At 31.0% G+C, this 22,057-nt stretch overlaps 1 long non-coding RNA gene across 1 annotated transcript in view; it reads right to left on the minus strand.

Moving 5' to 3' along the window:
- Positions 1–22,057, minus strand: part of LOC139490443 (uncharacterized) — a 54,592-nt gene that overhangs the window by 15,428 nt on the left and 17,107 nt on the right. Inside the window, exons 5-10 of the long non-coding RNA XR_011656332.1 lie at positions 20,968–21,387; positions 20,286–20,432; positions 19,136–19,550; positions 11,237–11,307; positions 8,094–9,196; positions 6,940–7,354 (exon numbers count right to left, since the gene is read on the minus strand). This is a non-coding gene — a long non-coding RNA (uncharacterized lncRNA). The remainder of the gene's footprint in view (positions 1–6,939; positions 7,355–8,093; positions 9,197–11,236; positions 11,308–19,135; positions 19,551–20,285; positions 20,433–20,967; positions 21,388–22,057) is intronic.

Below are 22,057 nucleotides of genomic sequence, written 5' to 3' on the forward strand. Positions count from 1 at the left end.
GAAATCGCGGACATATACAGCTTGTGAACTGTTGTATGATGCTTTTTGTAAAGGATATTATGGAGAAGTTCATAAAAGGTATCAAAAGCCCCCTCCCTTTTTCCAAAGTCCGATATTTATTTCCTTTCTGTTAAATTCAATTATTTTCGTGTGTCTGGCCTCGGACCACAATTATTCTTCTCCTTTGCTACAATGCTTCTTTTGGTAAAAGTAAAATCAAATTAAAAATTTCACAGTTTCAAAAATGAAATAAATGTAACTGCTTATATATAGACCATTATTAGTCTAATAAAATATGCTTCTAGGACAATCCATCAGTGTTTTTTTCTTTTGAGAGCCTTATTAACATGCCAATGGTAGGATATGAATCATTTATAAATAACTAAGACCGACTAAGGCTAATTTGAGGGGTGGTCAGAAGGGTCCTGATCCCGAAATCCCGAGATGCAGAATTTAAAGAAATTTATATCCCGAAATCCCAAAATCGAAAAATATATCCCCGGATCCCGTAAGAATCAATCCCCAAATCCCGAGCTTAAATAAAGGCAACAGTAGTATACCGCTGTTCAAAACTCATAAATCCATGGACAAAAAACAAAATCGGGGTAACAAACTAAAACCGAGGGAAACGCATTAAATATAAGAGGAGAACAACGACACAACACCGAAAAGCAACACACAAAACACCACGAGAATAACAAATATAACATCAAAACCAAATACAAGAATTTGGGATAGATAAGTACCGTGCCACGTCTTATCTAAAAAATAAGAGAAAACACAAACGACTCAACGTTAAAAACACCCAATCCCGACACTCCGAAATAGGTCCTGCCTCCCTTTCATCTCTACCTTACTTTCATTTTTGCCAAATCTCTATTTTCCCGAAATAGGTCCTGCCTCCTTTAATCTCTACCTTACTTTCATTTTTGCCAAATCACTATTTTCCCTTTCAACATTTATGGGCATTATGTTTTCTAGTCTGTGCGTTCGTTCGTTCGTTCGTTCGTTCGTTCGTTCGTTCGTTCGTTCGTTCGTTCGTTCGTTCGTCCGTCCGTCTGTCCCGCTTCAGTATAAGTTTTTGGTCGAGGTAGTTTTAGTTGAAGTTGAGCATGTTATACTAACATAGAAAGTCCCTGACAGAATACAGAGTCTCTATATATTAAAGAAGTATAGTCGTAGTTTACATGTAGATAAACGCGAAAAATAATTGTCCTCTATAAGGAGGTATAATAGTTGTGGTTTCTACGATCTAAGCACCATGATAATGAGAACGCCCTGATTGGCTTATTTATTTTTCATTTTTGTTATCTATCATACGATTGGTTGTATTTGTGAATTTTTCAAACCGGAAGTCTTATCTATGACTAAAAGTTAGTCCAATGATGGAATCATATCCGGACTCCTTTTTTGTCGTTTTTCTCCCAAAATAACACAATCTGAATAATCATAAGAATGGATGACAAATGCGACTATGCATGTTACCCATAGGACACAGAGGCATGATGATTGATTTATTGTGGAAGGAAGAGAAGCGACACACAAAATGAGGTCTTTTCGTTTAATAGTATAGATACGAGTTAAATTATAAGAAATGCTTTTTCATTAAAGATGTCCGTGCCATTTACTATAATTGTATGATAATTGTTCAACAATTTTTTTTTTAACAATTCTAATTATTGGTGGCCTTTTCATCGGCAATAAAGTAGCAAATATTTATGTTTTAAGATCAATAATTAGGTCTTTCCACTTTTCCGTGGAAAGACCTATTGAATTTGTTCTGATTATTATTAGGTCTTTCCACTTTTCCGTGGAAAGACCTATTGAATTTGTTCGGATTATTATTATTTTTTTTTTTTCTTCCGCCTAAATTTTGTTCTTGCGTAGTATTGATGTTTCAAAAGATGTCGCATAGATATTTGGAATATGATGTCGTATAGTTTAAACGCTTTAAAAATTTACAACTGCGTAACAAAATACTTTACGTTGTAAGAGTTATCTCCCCAAACACTGTTTTTCTTGTGGCCACTACTCCTTCGCGACCGTAAAAGATTACGACAAATTTATTTTACCAAATTGCTCGTTACTTCTTCAGGATTAGGATATTCATTTGGACCGAAGCTATCCGGAGACTCCATATGAGAGTTATTTCCCCTTATGCATTTGATATAAGTGATATGCGTTTCTAACTGGTAAACCATCAGTGATATAGGCCTAGGGTCTTTCGATTTAAGTTCCTTGGTCCAAAAACATGAAAATAAGGTCAAGGTCAAAGGTCAAGGTCATATTCTAAATTTTGATTTTGGCTTATTTTCTCTTATTTTCAACAACCGTGCAAGATATTGACAAATTATTTTTACTTAATTGTGAGTTGCGACATGTTGTATCTAAAAAAATTTGGTTGGAAGGGTGCGTAAACAATAAATGAGAGTTTTCGCCCATCTTAAATTTAAAATCATGCCTAAAGTAATATAACTCATTAACCATACCTATTACAGACCTAGGGTCTTTTTATTTGAGGTCCTTTGTTGGTGACCTTGAAATTGAGGTCAAGGTCAAAGGTTAATTGGACGTTCTAGATTTTGACCTTTGCTTTAAATTCATATTTATACCTTATAAAGTCATAGGAACTGACATTTTAGATTGATTTTTAATATTTTGATAATAAAAAAGATCTTTACTTGTGGAAAGACCTTCAATTGTTCTCTGAACAATTGGTTTTTAATTTTTTTTTTTTTTCTTCCGCCTAAATTTTTTCTTGCGTAGTATTGATATTTCAAAAGATGTCGATTAGATATTTGGAATTTGATGTTGTATAGTTTATACGCTTTAAAAATTTACAACTGCATAACAAAATACTTTACGTTGTAAGAGTTATCTCCCCAAACACTGTTTTTCTTGTGGCCACTACTCCTGCGCAACCGTAAAAGATTACGACAAATTTATTTTACCAAATTGCTCGTTACTTCTTCAGGATCAGGATATTCATTTGGACCGAAGCTATCCGGAGACTCCATATGAGAGTTATTTCCCCTTATGCATTTGATATAAGTGATATGCGTTTCTAACTGGTAAACCATCAGTGATATAGGCCTAGGGTCTTTGGATTTAAGTTCCTTGGTCCAAAAAAATGAAAATAAGGTCAAGGTCAAAGGTCAAGGTCATATTCTAAATTTGATTTTGGCTTATTTTCTCTTATTTTCAACAACCGTGAAAGATATTGACAAATTATTGTTACTAAATTGTGAGTTGCGACATGTTGTAACTTATAAATTTTGGTTGGAAGGGTGCGTAAACAATAAATGAGAGTTTTCGCCCATCTTATATTTAAAATCATGCCTAAAGTGATATAACTCATTAACCATACATATTACAGACCTAGGGTCTTTTTATTTGAGGTCCTTGGTTGGTGACCTTGAAATTGAGGTCAAGGTCAAAGGTTAATAGGACGTTCTAGATTTTGACCTTTGCTTTAAATTCATACTTGTACATTATAAAGTCAGAGGAACTGACATTTTACATTGATTTTTAATATTTTGATAATAAAATAGATCTTTACTTGTGGAAAGACCTTCAATTGTTCTTTGAACAATTGGTTTTTAATTGTATTTGCATTTCTAGAAAAACAAAATTCTTAGTTGTTCTCACTCAATATGAATTTAATTATCGAAATATTTGACTTAAATAATGAATACTTCTTCTATAATTATACAACAGCTACATTGAAATATCAATACAGTTTTGACAAGTTAATGTATATAACTAGAGTTGCAGATAAAGATCTTGTATGGTATGTTTTACTGCTTTTGTATTGTAATTGTTTTGGTTTTTTTAACATTAAACTCACGAGAGTACATGTTCCTTAAATAGATATACACATTTTTGTCTGAAAATTTCTGTCTAATACAATGTCGGTCAATTTAGGGAACCTATTATAATAAACTAACAGTGAGACAAGGCAGCTTTATTTTCTCAAATATTTTTTCCCGTTTGTGTCAAGTGCAGGTTTAAATATTTTACGCCGACAAGTCGGAAATACATTGAACAATTTTGTCGTTTCGTTCCGTTGGTATGTTTAAATGCTTTTGCATTATATGTTTTTACATTTAAATGCTAGCCACAAAACAGTTTTTTTCTAAAATTGAGTTATCAATTTTTGTTATCAATTTTGTCTACTTATTTTTATGCTCATTTCGAGGGACATATTGTTGAAAACAAACTGTAAGCAACACATTATAATGCAGCTATACTTGATAAAAAAAAGTTGCCATTTTATTGTCTTTCTTATTTTGACGATAAGTTGGAATACCTGTTGCTTTCAGAGCTAAATAATTTGTCGTTCCGCTTATGTCAATATTTTACGATCATATTTTTCCTTGATATTTGAACTTTTTTTCTCGTGCTGGTAAAAAAATAAGGAACCTAACTGAATTACTATAAAGTTCTATTGATTTTAGTTATAATAAAATGCATTGAAAAAAAAGTAATTTTTGCTTCAATATATTTATAAATTTGTGGTCAAAACACTAGGTGTAATTATTTATGATGGTCAAATATGAGGATATTTTGCGTTAGAACAGAAAGTCAGCCACAACTTCCAATCCTGCAATATTTGGTTAAATGTGTTGCGATTGTATTGTCCTAAAAAGCAGTTCTGTATATTTTCCGGAGGTCAGGTAGAAATACCTTTGCTTAAGACGGTAAACACTTTGTCGATCAATTGCTGTTAATTGTTTTCTGTCAAATTTTATACACAATTTTTTATGTTTTTATTGAATTGCATATACCATACTGATTAAGTATATATAATTGATGTTGAATTAAATGTGTCTTGAACTATTAAATACAACTCACAAAACAGTCAGTTTTGTTTTGTTTAAACCACTTTCAACATTTTGCCTGAAAATGTATGTTTTCACATTTTCTGACGATGATTTTGGAGGACCTGTAGATTTTTAAAAGGAAGATAAGCTACATCTTCCAATGCACCTATATTTGGTCAAATATTTTTTACATTAAATGTCTGAGCGCAGGTGTATATATTTTTATAACGGTTAGTAGGGAATTTCTGCTGCTAAAATCGCTAAATAATTTTTCGTTCCTTTACTGTCATTTATTTTCGGTCATATGTGTTCGCAACTTAGACGACAATTAATTGTGCTTAAATGGATTTACAAATGTTTTGTTCCATATTTTTCACTTTCAACTAAGAAACCAATTGTTTCAAAAAAAGATAAAGATCTGGTCATGGTATTGCTGGTGATCTAAACAGAATTAAACATGAACATAAAGGTGATTTCTCAACACATAAATTTGAACCATAACTTCAAAATACTAGAAATTAATGATTCCATTGACAACGCCAGAGCATGGGCTAAACGAGAAGAAGTTGAACTGAACACTTTTTTAGAATTTGTCAAAACAATCCCTATTCATTAGTTGAAAAATATTGTCCTTGTATGTTAATCGATCTACTACGAGTGTCTTGTAAAAGAATTAGAAATAAATGAGCCCTCAGGTCATCTCACATACAAAAACATATCATTTGAGAAGGATGAGATCTTAGTAAATTATAAGTTCTTCATAACCTCAATGAACATTGCATTGAACAATCAATCAAAACACCGACATAGCTAGATAATACACTTTGTGTGGTTTTTTTTAATTTCAAATGCGACGTCACTTTGTGCGTTGAGGCTTTGGCTATTCGGCTGTGTATTTCGATGTGCTGGACTAGGTTGTTTTATGTAATGTATCCGTATTTATTCTGTTGTTAGTCAACACTTCGGTTTTATCATGTATATCTATTATATACACTGTAGTCATGGTTTTTATAAATTAACTGTTTGCAAGCGTATGAATTATTTAATAATGATGATGTTCTTATCCCAGGTAGAAATCCCTAGCCGTATTGGGCACAACATTTTTTTAAATTTTTGGTCCTCAGTGCTCTTCAACTTTGCACTTGTTTTGGCTTTCGAATTTATTTTTTTTTCAGAGCGTCACAAGTCTTGTGTGTGTGAAAGAAACGCATGTCTTGGGTAATAAATTTTAAACCTGGTACCTTTTGTTAGCTATTATTCGTGTGTTACTCTGTTCTATATGTTCTCCCATTTATTTGTATTGTAGTCCTGTCATGTAATGTTGTTATTTTAATGTTATATTTAACATTGCCATTAAACCGGGAGGTTTGGCATGCCACAAAACCAGGTTCAATCCACCATTTTTTCTTAAAATGTCCTGTACCAAGTTAGGAAAATGACCATTGTTATAGTATCAATGTTCGTGGGATAAGGAAAACTTACATGTTTGTGGATATTTAATTTCGTGGTTTTGTCGAAGTTTGCATACAAGCCTATAGGAAAGTTTGTCATTCGTTGAACATTTAATTTCGTTGTTTACATTTACCCACGAAAACGACAAAAATTGGTATCCAACGAACAATAATGAATCAACAGTATATGACTCCGGACCGCTAATGTTATTCTAACCGCTATTATCACGCTGAAGTACGATAGCTTGACGGTGATGAACTATTGTTTGGCGCTTGAATGACAGTGGTTGACGCTTAATGACGAGTGTTTGACGCTGAAGTACAAATCGTTGACGCTTGTTTGACGCTGAAGTACTATTAATTGACACTTTATAACGGTTCTTATGCTTCTTGTATACACAGCGATGTATCATAATATTTTCAATGTTTTTCATGTTCCTTTGTCGATGAAGAGGTAAATTTGTAGCAAATTCTATCAATTAATTTATCTTCCTGACTTAGTATGCAGATAGATGAAATTATACGATATAGCATTTATCAGTAAACTTTAACTGAGAACATGCATACTATCAAATGAAGTTTTGTGTATTTAAAGTTCCAAACATCAGTTAAAGAGGTGTGCATTTTAAACATAAATTTACTAACAAAATTAGCAGGATACTTACAGAAGACATCGGCATTGTTAAACGGCTAGAAGAGTTCTTATCCAATTGTCCAAAAAATAGCCATTCAACAGAAAGAATAACTTCAGGTTATGAATGGATGCATTGGCGGACCAAATCTTTGATGTACGCTAAAAACGTAGATTTCCAACTCTTTTGAAATGCTTTATCTTTATCTTCACGACAAATATCATTTTGTTCCAGCCCAAAACACTTCTTAAACGCTTTACTTTTATATGTTTCATATGCACTGAAAAACTTTGAATCTCACATATATCCATCACAGAAATATCCTTCAAAAAAGATGGGGTTTTAGAAATCTCAAATCCGTCTCATATCTCCTCCGGTAATGACATAACACAAGACGATGAAACTGTACAATTTTTATAATAGACTTCAAAACTTTACACAAACACACCTATAAAGGAGAATTAATAGCGATGAGGTATATTTAAACAGACGTGGCAATCAAATTAAATTCTAAAAATATCTAAAGCCAATACAAAATCTGCAATAACAATTTTTTCATAAAATTTTGTGGTGATTCCAAACCTGTTTTCTTGTTCTACGCTTTGCAATTCTATTCTGAAATTTAAAGCTCAACTGAAAGTATGAATACATCCTCTAATTTTACAGATCATTAACTACAAAACGGAGAATAGTAGATACACTTTTGTTATCTTTGGTCAAGGAAAAAAGTTCCACTGTTAAGAACTGCAATTAATCAAGTATCAAAATTATCAAAGATTGTATCATCAAAATGCAAAATGCAAAATTCAAAAACACTAAACTCCGAGAAAAATATCTCCCAAAATCAAATGACAATGCAAGTAAGTTCATACAGGAAATGCAACATTTGCTTATTGTTGAAGGCCGTACGGTTGACTAATATTTGTTAATCTCTGTATCATGGAGAGTTGTTTCATTGGCATTTATAACACATATTTTTTTTTATAATTCACAAACTTTCCCATAAAATGTTGACGTCATAATTGAAATAATATGACGCCACAATGCGAAAATGGTTATAATACAGGTTTTTTTAATTTTATGTTTGAAATATTCAACATAATTCGATATTTGCTTATTTTATCAAGCTTGAAATATGTGATAAATAAATTAATAATAGGAAGGCACTGCAAAACTTTGAATCTCACCTATATCGATCCATCACATTAACGTTCTTAAAAAAAATATGGGATTTTAGAAATCACAAATTCGTCTCATCTCTTCTCCGGTAATGACAAGACAAATGTTGATGAACTCTAATAATTTAAATATAGACTTCAAATCTTCACACACACCTATAAAGAACCATTAATAGCGATGAGGTATATTCAAACAGTGCTGTCAATCAAATTGAATTCACAAAATATTATTCTAACCGCTATTATCACGCTGAAGTACGATAGCTTGACGGTGACGGTGATGAACTATTGTTTGACGCTTGAATGACAGTGGTTGACGTTTTATGACGAGTGTTTGACGCTGAGTTACAAATCGTTGACGATTGCTTGATGCTGAAGTACTATTAATTGACACTTTATAACGGTTCTTATGCTTCTTGTATACACAGCGATGTATCATAATATTTTCAATGTTTTTCATGTTCCTTTGTCGATGAAGAGGTAAATTTGCAGCAAATTCCATCAATTAATTTATCTTCCTGACTTAGTATGCAGATAGATGAAATTATACGATATAGCATTTATCAGTAAACTTAAACTGAAAACTTGCATACTATCAAATGACGTTTTGTGTATTTAAAGTTCCAAACATCAGTTAAAGAGGTGTGCATTTTAAACATGAATTTACTAACGAAATTAGCAGGATACTTACAGAAGACATCGGCATTGTTAAACGGCTAGAAGAGTTCTTATCCAAAATGTCCAAAAAAATAGCCATTCAACAGAAAGAATAACTTCAGGTTATGAATGGATGCATTGGCGGACCAAATCTGTGATGTACGCTAAAGACGTAGATTTCCAACTCTTTTGAAATGCTTTATTTTTATCTTCACGACAAATATCATTTTGTTCCAGCCCAAAACACTTCTTAAACACTTTACTTTTATATGTCTCATATGCACTGTAAAAAAAACTTTCAATCTCACATATATCCATCACAGAAATATCCTTCAAAAAAGATGGGATTTTAGAAATCACAAATCCGTCTCATATCTCCTCCGGAAATGACATAACACAAGACGATGAAACTGTACCATTTTTATAATAGACTTCAAAACTTTACACACACACACCTATAAAGAAGAATTAATAGCGATGAGGTATATTTAAACAGACGTGGCAATTAAATTAAATTCTAAAAATATCTAAAGCCAATACAAAATCTGCAATAACAATTCATAAAATTTTGTGGTGATTGTAAACCTGGTTTTTTTTTTTGTTCTACGCTTTGAAATTCTATTCTGAAATTTAAAGCTCAACTGAAAGTACAAATACATCCTCTAATTTTACAGATCATTAACTACAAAACGAAGAATAGTAGATACACTTTTGATATCTACGGTCATGAAAAATAGTTCCACTGTTAAGAACTGCATTTAATCAAGTATCAAAAATATCAAAGATGGTATCATCAAAATGCAAAATGCAAAATTCAAACACAAAAACACTGAACTCCGAAAAAAATATCTCCCAGTATCAAATGACGATGCAAGTAAGTTCATACAGGAAATGCAACATTCGCTCATTGTTGAAGGCCGTCCGGTTGACTAATATTTGTTAATCTCTGAGTCATGGAGAGTTGTTTCATTGGCAATTATAACACATATTTTTTTTTATAATCACAAACTTTACCGTAAAATGTTGACGTCATAATTGAAAAAATATGACGCCACAATGAAAAAGTGATTATCATACAGGTTTTTTTGATTTTTTTGTTTGAAATATTCAACATAATTTGATAGATGCTTATTTTATCATGCTTGAAATATGTGATAAATAGATTAATACATTTCATTTTCCATATTGGCCGTGGCATCAACCCACGACCCATATTAAACCCTCGGGGCTTGATATAGGATACGTTATCAGCGACGTCACATTTGTGCAAACGTTTTCAAGCTTGCTTTAATCAAGTGTTAAACTGTCTAATGGAGGAGGCGAGGTCATTATCGCTGTCTTAGTCAATACCACTGTTCTGTGGGCATTCATTATGTCATTCATTACATCACGATAATGATAATAAAAAGTTTTTCAAGAACTATTATGTAATTCTTTCCCTCAATAATATGCTTGAAGGAAGATGGACCGAGAAAAAATGTACACAGGCACTTGTTTTTATCTATGTATAACATATGGAAAGTCGACCTTCCCACGGATAAAAACAGTTACCTGTGCCTATGTCCCTAAATAAAAAAAATATTAAGTAAACAGAAAAAAATAAATGCTTCACTTTCAATTTCTTTTCTACTGTATGAATTTTTGAAGACATGTCGCATCTAAATAAAGTCTCATTGACTTGCAGCTTGCCACCTCTCCCTTCAGTTTTGGTATGTATCATCCACTTTAAATTCGATCCAAAAAATAGTAACTAGAAAGGCATACATGTATATCTTATTAGTTGCAATAAATTCAATTGACCACGAAACTATTCCAAATCAGATTTTATGTTCATTGTGTTCTATCTAAATGGGAATAAAACACCCGTCTTTCAACGTTTTGTCGATTACCAATTGTGCCTGATGTGATATAATTAAAAATAGATTTCAGAACGCGTAATAAGATGAGTAAAAAGTGATTAATACCTTAGATTTGCTTTATGTAAGTTGCTTGCATATACAAATAATCAAACAAATAAAGACTTTAAGTGTAGTTCTAAAATAATGAAGATTATTCTTCGTCCTCTAACATTTGAGGCATCTTGACTAAGAATAAAAAACGCTGCAGCCATGTTAGATGGATTAATTCATTTTCGTAAAAATCTACGATGGAGTTACGACTAGGTATAGCTGTAGTAAGTTACACCAGGATTTACGCATTATTTACGATCATCTCAACTTACGACTGCTTTGTGAAACGGCTATAAATCCTACGATTAATTTACGATGGACGTACGATGACACGTAGACTTACGAAGGCTTTGTGAAACGGTACCCTGGTTATTAATTTTTTTTTTGTATTTGCCGTACGGTTTGTCGAAATTTCAATACATGACTGACAATGCAGTTATGATTCCTTTATTTTTTTGTCTGAAACATTACGCTTAGCAATTGCATGAACTTCAAATATCTGAATTACCTATTAATAAAAACGTGGAATTATTTTTAGTCAAATACCTTCGTTATTCTCTATAATTTTCGAGACCTTCCTTCAACTCCGGACCAACTACTGGTATGCATTCATTTTGCTGAAATTTTAAACATGACACGCAATGTAGTTATGCTTCTTTTTGGTGTTTTTATAATGTATTATCTGAAACATAAAGCTTAAATATTTTGGACGATCGATTGGATATACTCATTAGTAACAGTTCAGCATAAACTTGCGTTCAGATTTCGTCACTATTTTCGAAGATTTAAGACCCTTTCATATATTTAGGATAAAAAGAAACATGTATTACTTTTAACATTGTTTTTGCGTTTCATTTGGGTTGTTTTTGCATGAAATTAAAACACAATAAACACGAAATTGTCGTTTTCAATTGTTTTTAACGGCGCTTTTATATGTAGGCTGGTTTAAGTGATACCTCTTTACGTCTTTTCTTAAAAACTTTGTTTGAATCTGATCGTCTATACACTTAGAGAGGTCGCCATTATTCTTTTTTGTCGCTTTTTTTCTCTGTAAAATATAAACGAATTTAAATTGTCAAAGAATATACCATTCATCAAACAATTGATCAACATGTATTTTTGTTTTGATAACGCTTTTTTTTTAATTGTAATAAACACTCATCAATGAATTAGTTTATGCACGATTGATTTTGTAGTGCAGTGTATGAAACTTAAAACATACATATCTTTTCGACGGTTAATTCGTAAAATCGTTGAACCATTATACGTTAAGATCTCATTAATATGTTTAACACTATTATAAGTTTGTATTTTTAGATTTTAGATATATTAATGTGCGTACAATACAACAATTCTTTTTAACTATTTGTTGGTTTTTTTTCGTAGAGATCTTTATTTTAAATAATACATCTTAAAATTTTTTAACTATTTTTATTGTAGTTTACAAAAATTCACTCCATAATTGAAAAATCTGTTATATGCGCTTTATTAGAGAGAACAGTATTTTTTTTTATATTCAAATGTTCTTTATGTCTTAAAGAGGTACAATTCATAGGGAAAAACACAAACACAAAAAAACGAAACTTGAGCTGCGTTGACAAGTCAAGCACCTGCTGAAATTCATCTATTACCAGCCATGGCAGGCTTTGTCGAAATGCTGCAATCTGGAAAAACACATATTCGATAAATGTACAAAACAACAACTATTCTGATATCTAAATATCTAAGATCGTGAACAATTGTCACTCAAATCTGTTAACAACTTTTTGTTCGAAACTTGATATTTACATGATCCGGACGTTAATTTAGATATTTAAATACTCGGAAATACATATGATGAAAATGCCGGCAACTTATTTTTCTATAAGAGTTGATTACTAGTAATGTGTTTTTTTCTTTAATTCTTGGAACACACCAACAACTTATTGTGAATGCTTTGCTGTAATTAGTGCAACTGATTATAATTGCCCCTTAAGCGGTTCAAATGTCAAATTCATTACTCACAATGCAGTATTATGATCTAGTGGTAATAATTCGTTTTCAAAAACTTCATTCTTTTATAATTTCTGACGTTCAATTTGAATTACATGTTGGTTAAAACGCTGTATATTTTCGGTTGACTCTTTTTTTTTTTTATCAATATTTTCAAAGATATCTTGCTGTTAACTAAGTTAAAGAAAAAGTAACACGTCTCAAGCTTAAGGGCATACGATACAGTTACATGGGAGGTAATGACGTTGCTAACGTAAAATGTTATTTTCGCGACGTCAAACGGTGACTTATCGGGAAAAGATGCAGTTTTCGGCTGATTTTCATCATTCAAACTGATTTAATTTGAAAACGAGTGCATGGACCCCCATTTTTAAACCGTCATTTTGTTTCATTTTGCAGGGAGATTATGTGGACCAAATTTTATAAAACTGTAAATAGCGCAATTTTTTTAATGTTGATAAATATACAGCAAAAAATTACGTTTTTTTTCTCAATTCATGACCATTTGATAAATATGACTTATTTCTGAACAAAAAATGCATAAATTTTTAGAATACTTATAAAGAACAGAAATTACAAATTATTTAACAAAAAACAATTTGTGTTTATATACTAGTCAACAAAAGAAACGATACAAGACTTTTTTTCAAATTAAAGATAAAGTTTTCCGTTCATTGGACCAATATTGAAGGAAGTAATACTTAATCATTATGGAAATATAAATCCGTTTAAAAAAAAATTTTTTTTTGCTTTTGTGACGTTTTTTCGCGATTTTTTTTTTTTTTACAAAATTTACATAAAACGACAATTTTAAAACCAGAAGTTCCAACTAATGATGCCAACCTCTCATTTAAAGGTAAATACAGTGTTTGCCATCAATTTGTTTTTAAATATATACAGTTTCTTTGTTTATTAGTTAAGCAAAGTTCGGCCCCACGAGAAATCGTTAAAATATATACATTATCAACTGATTTACCATAGACAGTATGTGTAAAGTGATATTCAAAAAGCGGAAACAATCTTAAAACTAATCCGAAAGGTTCAAAATTTACTGTGTATTGTTTTCATATCTAAAGCATTGATTTGAGACGAAAATAAAAATAAAACATTTTTGCAATTTTTGAGATTTTAAAAAACGCTTTTTTTCCCAAAAATTAAAAAAAAACAATATTTCAACCCATTAGTTACAACATGAACATAACTTGATTAGCATATTGAATATTTTTAAACAAATTTGAAATTTTATTTAGTACTTAGAAAATTATGTGTCGATTTTTTCTTCAACTTTCCATAAAACTAATTTACACCCTATGATCGTTTACACGGAATTTAGATACTTTCCGAAAAGTTTTGATTTTCATTATGACATGTGCATACATTGCAAATGAAAGCTTTTTAAAATAATGTATATCATTTTGTTTTATATGTAACACTTTTTGATAAATTTTATTTCAAAGTCGTGTATCGTTTCTTTTGTTGACTAGTATATTTTAAAACAAAAAAGTTATGACTTTCTTTCGAAAAGAAAATACGGCCACAAATCCGAATTTTGAGCAAATATACAAAATTTCGACCCATTTAACTCAAAAAAGTAGCACATGAAGGTATATTTTTTATTACATATTTGATTTAATCGGGTAAAAAATAGCCTATATGCAAATTTTCATCAACTTGTAAATACAGGATAAAAACTGTATCGTATGCCTTTAACGTTTCTTTTACGTTTGATTTGATAGTTTGGCTGAAAACTAATAACGAAGCTTTAAGAAAATTGATGAAAAAAACGCAATCTTTCATATCTGATTCATCCTAAAATCAAGCATCGCTGAAATTTAGTAAATAATTTCGACAAATTAAGCGACTCAAAAAATATCACCCAAAAGAGAAGCGAAATATATCAAAAGTAAGCTCAAATTAATCGAAAAAAAAATGACTTACATGGCAAGAAACTAAAAACCAACAACATTCAAATGACAAACAGCATTAAGCAACTCTCAACACAAAAAAAGACTGTTATAAAAGTTTGGTTTAGAGTTGGATTTTTTGCGTGTAGACATATCACTTCTTCATTTTGCATTAAGAACAGTATCTTTTTTTTTCTATCACAATGTAGCTCAACTTGACTCTCATTAAACCAATAAACTATACAAATACGGCTGAAAAAAACAAAGGCTTACGAAATCACATGAACTCTGAATGGAGCAATAGTAATAGCGGGGACGGGATATGGCAATCCTGCTTTGCATCACACTGTCAATTGTAAATGTATGTTGGTAAAAGTGTTGTACATTTATTTTCTTATTTTGTCGAGATTTCTGATACAGATATCAAGAAAAAGGCATTGAAATGATCGTTGTCTTGCATTTGATTACTTTTTACTTTTTTCCATATATATTTGATCCTTTAAGATATCTGATCTAAAGTTTTTTTTATATATGATATACTTTACATTAACACAAACCTGCTATAAACTTTTTATGCCTTTTTTCTGTTTCATTTGAATAAATTTCAATTATCATAGAAAATACCTTATCTCAAACACATTTTCAACATGGTCATTCATTTGTGCTGTAAATAAGCTTTACGGAATATATAGTAGTCCACACCAAAACTGCAGTTTTGTTTCCTCTCTTAATTGTATAATGAATTGTCTGTGACTTGAAGTCTTCACATTTTTAGGTGTTAAATTAAATTTGAATAAATTATTCGTCTATTTTGAAAATTGGCAAACCATGTATTATAAGATTTACCATTTTTTTAAACCTTGGTGTTTGTTACGTTGACATCTTCTTTCATTTTCATGTTGCTTTTCAAATTTTATAATTTTTAAATGATGAAATAACACGTAGTTTACAGTTTCAAGTATGTATTATAAATCCCATTCATAAAATTTAGTGATTTTTCATAAAAATGATTTTACTCATGTATGAAAGCTTTAACAATTATAATACGAGTAAAACGTAAGGGTTAAATTATAAGAAATGCTTGTTCATCAAAGACGTCCGTGCCATTTACTTTAATTGTATGATAATTGTTCAACAATTATTTTTTTAACGATTCTAATAATTGGTGGCCTTTTCATCGGCAATAAAGTAGCAGATATTTATGTTTTAAGATCAATAATTGTACATGTATTTGCATTGCTAGAAAAACAAAATCCTTAGTCGTTCTCACTCAATATGAATTTAATTATCGAAATATTTGACTTAAATAATGAATACTACTTCTATAATTATACAACAGCTACATTGAAAAATCAATACAGTTTTGACAAGTTAATGTATATAACTAGAGTTGCTGATCAAGATCTTGTATAGTATGTTTAACTGCTTTTGTGTTGTAATTGTTTTGGTTTTTTTTAACATTCAACTCACAAGAGTACATGTTCCTTAAATAGATATACACATTTTTGTCTGAAAATTTCTGTCTAATACAATGTCGGTCCATTTAGGGGACCTATTATTATAAACTAACACTGAGACAAGGCAGCTTTATTTTCTCAAATATTTTTCCCGCTTGTGTCAAGTGCAGGTTTAAATATTTAACGCCGACTAGTCGGAAATACATCGAACACTTTTGTCGTTTCGTTCTGTTGGTATGTTTAATTGCTTTTGCATTATATGTTTTTACATTTAAATACTAGCCACAAGACAGTTTTTTTCTTAAATTGAGTTATCAATTTTTGTTATCAATTTTGTCTACTTATTTTTACGCTCATTTCGAAGGACATATTGTTGAAAACAAACTGTAAGCAACACATGATATTGCAGCTATACCTATAAAAATATGTTGCCATTTTATTGTCTTACATATTTTGGCGATTAGTTGGAATACCTGTTGCTTTCAGAGCTAAATGATTTGTCGTTCCGCTTATGTCAATATTTTACGATCATATTTTTACACGATATCTGAAAATTTTGCTGGTAAAAAAATAAGGAACCGTACTGAATTACTATAAAGTTCTATTGATTTTAGTTAAAATAAAATGCTTTGAAAAACAGTAATTTTTGCTTAAATATATTTACCAATTTGTGGTCAAAACACTAGGTTAATTATTTATGATGGTCAAATATGAGGATATTTTGCGTTAGAACAGAAAGTTAGCCACAACTTCCAATCCTGCAATATTTGGTCAAATGTGTTGCGATTTTATTGTCCTAAAAAGCAGTTCTGTATATTTACCGGAGGTCAGGTAGAAATACCTTTGCTTAAGACGGTAAACACTTTGTCGATCAATTGCTGTTTATTGTTTTCTGTCAAATTTTATACACATTTTTTTATATTTTCATCGAATTTCATATACCATACTGATTAAGTACATATAATTGATGTTGAATTAAATTTGTCTTAAACTGTCAAATACAACTCGCAAAACAGTCAGTTTTGTTTTGTTTAAACCACTTTTAATATTTTGCCTCAAAATGTATGTTTTCACATTTTCTGACGGTGATTTTGGAGGACCTGTAGATTTATAAAAGATATATAAGCCACATCTTCCGATGCACCTATATTTGGTCAAATTGTTTTTACATTAAATGTCTGAGCGCAGGTGTATATATTTTTATAACGGTTAGTCGGGAATTTCTGCTGCTAAAATCGCTAAATACTTTTTCGTTCCCTTCCTGTCATTTATTTTCGGTCATATTTGTTCACAACTTAGACGACAATTAATTGTCCTTAAATGGATTTACAAATGTTTTGTTCCATATTTTTCACTTTCAACTAAGGGACCAATTGTTTCAAAAAAAGATAAAGATCTGGTCATGGTATTGCTGGTGATCTAAACAGAATTAAACATGAACATAAAGGTGATTTCTCAACACATAAATTTGAACCATAACTTCAAAATACTAGAAATTAATGATTCCATTGACAACGCCAGAGCATGGGCTAAACGAGAAGAAGTTGAACTGAACACTTTTTTAGAATTTGTCAAAACAATCCCTATTCATTAGTTGAAAAATATTGTCCTTGTATGTTAATAGATCTACTACGAGTGTCTTGTAAAAGAATTAGAAATAAATGAGCCCTCAGGTCATCTCACATACAAAAACATATCATTTGAGAAGGATGAGATCTTAGTAAATTATAAGTTCTTCATAACCTCAATGAACATTGCATTGAACAATCAATCAAAACACCGACATAGCTAGATAATACACTTTGTGTGGTTTTTTTTTATTTCAAATGCGACGTCACTTTGTGCGTTGAGGCTTTGGCTATTCGGCTGTGTATTTTCGATGTGCTGGATTAGGTTGTTTTATGTAATGTATCCGTATTTATTCTGTTGTTAGTCAACACTTCGGTTTTATCATGTATATCTATTGTATACACTGTAGTCATGGTTTTTATAAAATTAACTGTTTGCAAGCGTATGAATTATTTAATAATAATGATGTTCTTATCCCAGGTAGAAATCCCTAGCCGTATTGGGCACAACATTTTTTAAAGTTTTGGTCCTCAGTGCTCTTCAACTTTGCACTTGTTTTGGCTTTCGAATTTTTTTTTTCAGAGCGTCACAAGTCTTGTGTGTGTGAAAAAAACGCATGTCTTGGGTAATAAATTTTAAACCTGGTACCTTTTGTTAGCTATTATTCGTGTGTTACTCTGTTCTATATGTTCTCCCATTTATTTGTATTGTAGTCCTGTCATGTAATGTTGTTATTTTAATGTTATATTTAACATTGCCATTAAAGCGGGAGGTTTGGCATGCCACAAAACCAGGTTCAATCCACCATTTTTTCTTAAAATGTCCTGTACCAAGTTAGGAAAATGACCATTGTTATAGTATCAATGTTCGTGGGATAAGGAAAACTTACATGTTTGTGGATATTTAATTTCGTGGTTTTGTCGAAGTTTGCATACAAGCCTATAGGAAAGTTTGTCATTCGTTGAACATTTAATTTCGTTGTTTACATTTACCCACGAAAACGACAAAAATTGGTATCCAACGAACAATAATGAATCAACAGTATATGACTCTGGACCGCTAATGTTATTCTAACCGCTATTGTCACGCTGAAGTACGATAGCTTGACGGTGATGAACTATTGTTTGGCGCTTGAATGACAGTGGTTGACGCTTAATGACGAGTGTTTGACGCTGAAGTACAAATCGTTGACGCTTGTTTGACGCTGAAGTACTATTAATTGACACTTTATAACGGTTCTTATGCTTCTTGTATACACAGCGATGTATCATAATATTTTCAATGTTTTTCATGTTCCTTTGTCGATGAAGAAGTAAATTTGTAGCAAATTCTATCAATTAATTTATCTTCCTGACTTAGTATGCAGATAGATGAAATTATACGATCTAGCATTTATCAGTAAACTTTAACTGAGAACATGCATACTATCAAATGACGTTTTGTGTATTAAAAGTTCCAAACATCAGTTAAAGAGGTGTGCATTTTAAACATAAATTTACTAACAAAATTAGCAGGATACTTACAGAAGACATCGGCATTGTTAAACGGCTAGAAGAGTTCTTATCCAATTGTCCAAAAAATAGCCATTCAACAGAAAGAATAACTTCAGGTTATGAATGGATGCATTGGCGGACCAAATCTTTGATGTACGCTAAAAACGTAGATTTCCAACTCTTTTGAAATGCTTTATCTTTATCTTCACGACAAATATCATTTTGTTCCAGCCCAAAACACTTCTTAAACACTTTACTTTTATATGTTTCATATGCACTGAAAAACTTTGAATCTCACATATATCCATCACAGAAATGTCCTTCAAAAAAGATGGGATTTTAGAAATCTCAAATCCGTCTCATATCTCCTCCGGTAATGACAGAACACAAGACGATGAAACTGTACCATTTTTATAATAGACTTCAAAACTTTACACAAACACACCTATAAAGGAGAATTAATAGCGATGAGGTATATTTAAACAGACGTGGCAATCAAATTAAATTCTAAAAATATCTAAAGCCAATACAAAATCTGCAATAACAATTCATAAAATTTTGTGGTGATTCCAAACCTAGTTTCTTGTTCTACGCTTTGCAATTCTATTCTGAAATTTAAAGCTCAACTGAAAGTATGAATACATCCTCTAATTTTACAGATCATTAACTACAAAACGGAGAATAGTAGATACACTTTTGTTATCTTTGGTCAAGGAAAAAAGTTCCACGGTTAAGAACTGCAATTAATCAAGTATCAAAATTATCAAAGATTGTATCATCAAAATGCAAAATGCAAAATTCAAAAACACTAAACTCCGAGAAAAATATCTCCCAAAATCAAATGACGATGCAAGTAAGTTCATACAGGAAATGCAACATTTGCTTATTGTTGAAGGCCGTACGGTTGACTAATATTTGTTAATCTCTGTATCATGGAGAGTTGTTTCATTGGCATTTATAACACATATTTTTTTTTATAATTCACAAACTTTCCCATAAAATGTTGACGTCATAATTGAAATAATATGACGCCACAATGCGAAAATGGTTATAATACAGGTTTTTTTAATTTTATGTTTGAAATATTCAACATAATTTGATAGATGCTTATTTTATCAAGCTTGAAATATGTGATAAATAAATTAATAATAGGAAGGCACTGCAAAACTTTGAATCTCACCTATATCGATTCATCACATTAACGTTCTTAAAAAAAATATGGGATTTTAGAAATCACAAATTCGTCTCATCTCTTCTCCGGTAATGACAAGACAAATGTTGATGAACTCTAATAATTTAATTATAGACTTCAAATCTTCACACACACCTATAAAGAACCATTAATAGCGATGAGGTATATTCAAACAGTGCTGTCAATCAAATTGAATTCACAAAATATTATTCTAACCGCTATTATCACGCTGAAGTACGATAGCTTGACGGTGACGGTGATGAACTATTGTTTGACGCTTGAATGACAGTGGTTGACGTTTTATGACGAGTGTTTGACGCTGAATTACAAATCGTTGACGATTGCTTGATGCTGAAGTACTATTAATTGACACTTTATAACGGTACTTATGCTTCTTGTATACACAGCGATGTATCATAATATTTTCAATGTTTTTCATGTTCCTTTGTCGATGAAGAGGTAAATTTGCAGCAAATTCCATCAATTAATTTATCTTCCTGACTTAGTATGCAGATAGATGAAATTATACGATATAGCATTTATCAGTAAACTTAAACTGAGAACTTGCATACTATCAAATGACGTTTTGTGTATTTAAAGTTCCAAACATCAGTTAAAGAGGTGTGCATTTTAAACATGAATTTACTAACGAAATTAGCAGGATACTTACAGAAGACATCGGCATTGTTAAACGGCTAGAAGAGTTCTTATCCAAAATGTCCAAAAAATAGCCATTCAACAGAAAGAATAACTTCAGGTTATGAATGGATGCATTGGCTGACCAAATCTGTGATGTACGCTAAAGACGTAGATTTCCAACTCTTTTGAAATGCTTTATTTTTATCTTCACGACAAATATCATTTTGTTCCAGCACAAAACACTTCTTAAACACTTTACTTTTATATGTCTCATATGCACTGTAAAAAAAACTTTCAATCTCACATATATCCATCATAGAAATATCCTTCAAAAAAGATGGGATTTTAGAAATCACAAATCCGTCTCATATCTCCTCCGGTAATGACATAACACAAGACGATGAAACTGTACCATTTTTATAATAGACTTCAAAACTTTACACACACACACCTATAAAGAAGAATTAATAGCGATGAGGTATATTTAAACAGACGTGGCGATTAAATTAAATTCTAAAAATATCTAAAGCCAATACAAAATCTGCAATAACAATTCATAAAATTTTGTGGTGATTGTAAACCTGTTGTTTTTTTTTGTTCTACGCTTTGAAATTCTATTCTGAAATTTAAAGCTCAACTGAAAGTATGAATACATCCTCTAATTTTACAGATCATTAACTACAAAACGGAGAATAGTAGATACACTTTTGATATCTACGGTCATGAAAAATAGTTCCACTGTTAAGAACTGCATTTAATCAAGTATCAAAAATATCAAAGATGGTATCATCAAAATGCAAAATGCAAAATTCAAACACAAAAACACTGAACTCCGAAAAAAATATCTCCCAGTATCAAATGACGATGCAAGTAAGTTCATACAGGAAATGCAACATTCACTCATTGTTGAAGGCCGTACGGTTGACTAATATTTGTTAATCTCTGAGTCATGGAGAGTTGTTTCATTGGCAATTATAACACATATTTTTTTTATAATCACAAACTTTACCGTAAAATGTTGACGTCATAATTGAAAAAATATGACGCCACAATGAAAAAGTGATTATCATACAGGTTTTTTTGAATTTTTTGTTTGAAATTTTCAACATAATTTGATAGAT

The sequence above is a fragment of the Mytilus edulis genome, chromosome 1, assembly GCF_963676685.1.
Source record: "Mytilus edulis chromosome 1, xbMytEdul2.2, whole genome shotgun sequence".
NCBI classification, from domain to species: domain Eukaryota; kingdom Metazoa; phylum Mollusca; class Bivalvia; order Mytilida; family Mytilidae; genus Mytilus; species Mytilus edulis.